Source organism: Cyprinodon variegatus, unplaced genomic scaffold (assembly GCF_000732505.1).
Source record: "Cyprinodon variegatus isolate N-32 unplaced genomic scaffold, C_variegatus-1.0 Scaffold171, whole genome shotgun sequence".
Classification (NCBI taxonomy): domain Eukaryota; kingdom Metazoa; phylum Chordata; class Actinopteri; order Cyprinodontiformes; family Cyprinodontidae; genus Cyprinodon; species Cyprinodon variegatus.
This window is the reverse complement of record NW_015150624.1, coordinates 984733-989961: the sequence shown is the minus strand read 5'-3', so window position 1 is coordinate 989961 and position 5229 is coordinate 984733. Positions and strand designations below refer to the sequence as shown.

The following is a 5229-nucleotide window of genomic DNA, read 5'->3' as shown; positions in this document are numbered from 1 at the left end:
TCCCCTGCAAATTTTACTGTCCAAAAACAATGTTATGCTACAGTACACAGACATTCGGCGAGCACCATGACCAAGCGGAAAACCAGTTCAAACTGAAACCAGCTTCCCTGAGTTTAGACCCCCAGCAAGCTCCTTATTGGCCCACTGTCTTTTCTTGTGTGATTGGCCACCACTGCTGTCACTCCTGAGAAGCTCACTTTGCAAACATCTGAGGTGCCACTGAATCTGGTCTGTGATCGGATGGTCAAACAAGATGAAGTTAGTTTTATTTGAAAATACTTGCGTAACCCCCACTTCTGAAATCAAAATTTCGTCTCTGGTTCCAGTCTATCTTTATAGATTTTCCTTTTACTGTTTCATTGAAACGGCCCAGTTCCTTTTCAGAAAATGTGATTTCCTGGTCTGAATGGAGAGCGGTTTTTCCTTTATCAACTTATCAATCTTCATAATCTTGGCTTCAGAAAAGGTGAAATCAAAAAAGCTCACCTTACTCTGAGATCAGTCAGTTAAGAATTCACGATCAGCAAGCGAATAATTTAAATCCTCATTAATGGAAACTGTTAGATTCAAAATATTGTGAGTTCATATTTCATATAGGACAAAAATGAATCTGAAGCACAACAAAGGTTTTTTCAAACAGAGCTTTTCCTGCAGGAATGAGAAAGGCTGCTGCTCACATCTCAGCACCCTTCTGACCCCCAACAGAACAGCAGAGTCTTTTATTCACAGAGCAGAAACAGATGGGTGGGTTTCATGACCCTAGAATGACAAACTGGCTGAGAGGCAGGTCATAAAAGTTTATTACCTTAAAAATTTTTGGATTTATCTAAACACATATCATTGCTTCCTAACCCTTCCTCCCTTATAAAATAAAAAATAAAATGATAAAAAAAATACCCTTCTAAAATAGGTGTCAATTTGTTAAAGTTAAGGCCCAGATTTCCTGCCTGTATGAATTCTGTTAATAGCAGAAATTTGATACAAAAGAGGGAAAAATCATATCTGCAGTTTAACAAAGTTCTTCGTGTTAGATGACTTTCATGAAGTATCTAGGATTCTTGAATACCTCAGGAGTTTTGACTGCGAAGGTGACCATGATGGAGAAGAAAAACAGACCAGACAACCAGAAGTCCAGAGGCTGTCTGCCCTATTAGTGGACATTCAAAACAATGTTCAATAAGCCGTCATAAAAAAAAAAAAAAAAACTCCTCCTGACTTACTCATCTAACTTATTGAACTAAAATTTCAGATAGATGATTGGTTGAGAATATTTTTTTTGTTGTTTTGGTTAATTAGGGTCCAAGTAAAAACACAACGTCTAGACTATGATTCATAGTCAGATCATGAATTCAAACCTTTTTCTTGTCGGAGGTCTAAACTTAAATATGAAACCTAGAATCTTAAAATTTATCTTTGGTTCTGACAAAAACTGAATAGATTCTAAATGTGAAAATCTAATGGCTCCTCTGTGTTTTTGCTTTCTGACTATTTTCTGTTTATCATTGATCCAAACAGGGATTAATGTAGCCTCGTTAGACCATCCTGATCTCGCGAGCTTTCAATGTTTCACTCACTAATCAGTCTGGAGATTCTCCGTTGAAGAAAATTTGTAGCAGTTCACCAAACAAACATCCAATCAGTGTTGGCTTTGAGGCTGGTTGAGGTGTGACGCAACGAGAAGCGCGACAGTTCAGTCTAAAGAGCATGGCGGCTTCAGCCGATGAAACTAGCGTTAGCGCGGCTATAGAGCAAGTTTTATCGGAATTACACTGTACCTCTTCACTGAAAGAAGAGCAAAACACTGCTCTGGAGGCTTTTCTCAGAGGAAAATATGTTTTTGCTCTTCTCCCGACTGGTTTCGGCAAGAGTTTGATCTATCAATTGGCTCCTCTTCGTCTTTGCTCTGTTACGTCATATGCTTCGTTGATCTGATTGGTTTATTTGGCCCGTCTATCACCAGACGGATATGCTCCGCATATCCATCTGGCGGAGCCAGGTTAGGATTAATGAGCCTCCACAGTTTGAATGAACTGGTTTTACTGGGGAGTTGTTATGTAGATCTCTAACCTGATTGATCATTCCAGCCTTGCTATGAGATCATCATATTAGCTTGAAGATTAAGCTCATTCTAGATTAATTCAGCTGTGGAAGGAGAAGGGAGTTCCGCCAGTGAGCTAAGCTGGAACACAGTCAATCTGAACCACTGAAACCAGTTCAAACTGGGAGCTGCAAATGAGCCTTCTCAACCATCACTGCTGAGATTAACTAAACTTATATTATCATTTATTCTGAGTTCCTCAGATAAACTGCATAATGAATGGAAGCTGAGGGTTCTGCTGAGCTCACAGCACGGAGCGGAGCAGACAGAGATATGATGAAGCTCTGTCTTCCAGCAAATTACCTGAGGGGGCATTTATCCCTCCGGCTCCTGCGTTTAGCTGGCTTCAGAAAGGTATGGACAAGAAGAGAACAGGAAGGACATGCAGCTAATGGACCCAGAACAGGAATCAAATCCAGGGCTATCAGTTCAGGGGAGTATAGGCTCATTTATATACAGGCACATTCTACTAAACCACTGAAGCACCAGGAACTCCAATAGAATCTGAACTGTACTTTTTATATCTCTGCTTCCTTTTCTATATCCCCACTTACACTATCCTCTGAAAACCGATCAGTGCCAAGCTCAGTTCCTTACGACCATTTACACACCACGCTAGCACGGTTCCTCACCTCCTTGTGTGGTACAACTGTTCTCTAGAGGTAAAGAAGCAAGTCCACATGGCGGTGCATGTAAGATTCAGGAAATTTGGTTATATTTGTGATATTTCATTGTTGGCGGAGTGTCAGGTGAAGAAGGCAGCCTTTGGTGAATTTACTTGACAGAGTCGGCTTTTGAGAAGTGGAAACGAAAAACGATAGTCAAATCAGGGCTTACAGATGCATGAAACAATGACAGATGTTGAGGCTGATGATACTGCTAGATAGACTCCTCACTGGAAATTGTGTGGCACGGTAGGGAAGCTTGTATTTTTTTGAATGTCTGCGACCCAGTGGATGTTAAGTGGGGTAAATGCATAAAATTCCACTGGTAAAATTTTTACCAATATTGACATGATAGACATCATTTGAAAGCTTAGATTCTCCACAAACCAAACACCATTTTATGGGCTCAGTGAGTACCAAAGCACAATTAAAACAGATATAGCAGCAAGGAAAAATATAAACGTGACAAAGCAGCCACAACAACATATCTTTGAAGGCATCCAGAAGCAGTTTTCTAAATCCAATCTTCAATTATTTATACTCCATCAGTCCATAAGGGTCCACAGATTAAAAGTAATCCAGCGTATTCGTAATAAAAATATTCTATGATGAGAAAATCGCCCCATAACATCCAGTTGTTGACATCAGAAAAGTTAGCTGATCATAGCTTCTTCTCAGCATCTTGTTAATATTTACTTCATAATACTTATTTCCTCGGTTGTTAGCCCACAATGTTTGGTAGGGAAAAACATTGCGGTTCAAAATTCCACAGTTCCTTTGAATGGTTAGTCTTTCTGATCATGGAATCATCTCAAGTTCCTGTCATTTTAGGCTCTACCTGGCGAAATAAGCACAACCCTCAGATTGGCCGGCAAAGGGTGAAGGTGCTAGGTTTGTCTCCTGTTTGTTCTAGTACCCGTTTACGGTCAGCTAAGTCCAACATGCCGGTTAGTTCTGGGAATTCTGAATTTGATCCAGATCTTTCTATTGTCCCTGAAGAGTACCATGACCTCTATGAGGTTTTCAACAAGGGCAAGGCCACAGCCCTACCTCCTCATAGACCTTTTGATTGTGTTATCAACCTACTGCCTGGCACCACACAAGGAGGTGGAAAATATCTGGATGATGCAACATGTTCAACGTTTTTTCGAAATCTGTTTGAATTGACCATGTTTCTGTCTCCAATTTATACCTGCAGAGGAAAAGCCTTTGATGTCTGTGCTTTCTGGGCTCAACAATGCACCAGCAGTTTTTCAGAACTTGGTAAACAAGGTACTCAGAGACTTGATGGGTCACTTTGTTCTTGTCTACATTGATGACATATTAATTTATTCCCATGACCTGGATGTCCCATAGACGTCACATAAGATCAGTGCTGCTTCGCCTTCTCCAGAATCAGTTCTTTGTTAAGCCTGAGAAGTGAGAGTGGCACATTAGTACCATCTCTTTTCTGGGTTTTGTGGTCTCCCCTGACCGGATCTCCATGGACCCCTTGAAGGTACATGCTGTTACTGACTGGCCAGTTCCCAGAGATAGGAAGCAGCTTCAAAGGTTCTTGGGGTTTGCCAATTTTTACCACCGGTTCATTAGAAACTACAGTCAGGTGGGAGCGCCCCTTCATAACCTGATGTCATCTACGATTAGGGTTTGCTGGCCCGATCTGGTGGATCAAGCTTTACAGAGACTCAAGGCTGCTTTCACCTCGGCTCCAGTTCTGGTGTCTCCTAACCCCAAGAGGCAGTTTATAGTCGAGGTGGATGCTTCCAGCACTGGGGTCAGGGTAGTGCTTAGTCAGGAAGGTGAGGATCTATCCTTGTGCCTTCTTCTGTAAGAAACTGTCAGCAGTCAAGCAGAACTAGGATGTTGGGGATAGAGAGTTACTGGCATTTGAACTGGCTTTGGAGAGTAGAGACACTGGCTGGAAGGTTCCTGTATTCCGTTTCTGGTCTGGACAGACCACAAAAATTTGGAGTCAACAAAGAGTAATCTGTGAAGCTTTTCAGCTCCATTGTCTCCCCACTGACATTGACAGAGGTCCCCAGTTTGTCTCCTGGTTCTGGAGGGAGTTCTGCTACTTGTTTTTTTTTTTTTTTTTTTTTTACAGTGGCAATAAGAATAATTGTCTTGATGCCAAAAAGAGCCCAACAGATTTTTCTTTCACAAGTAGAGCAGTATGGCTATCGCCATAGTGTTCCGCTTGATTTATGCATATAAATTGTTTTATTAAAATTATGCAGGGAGTTTTACAGATTATATGGACACTGCAATGTAGGTAGAACAGGAAATGAAAAACAGTAAAAGGAGAAAAGATGAAAGAAAGAGGAGATAAAAGGGAGATAACGATAAAACATTTTCAGTCTGCTTCATCACCTGCAAAGAGATGTAAAAAGAACAGCACAACCAACAGACATGGTATAAGACATACAATAAAGTAACACCTTCAAACTATCACTGAAGTAGTATTAT

At 40.9% G+C, this 5229-nt stretch overlaps 1 protein-coding gene across 1 annotated transcript in view; it reads right to left on the bottom strand.

The window, feature by feature from the left end:
* The window catches only part of LOC107087036 (protein NLRC3-like), a 28850-nt gene that overhangs the window by 12070 nt on the left and 11551 nt on the right, over positions 1–5229 (bottom strand). The window lies entirely within an intron of this gene.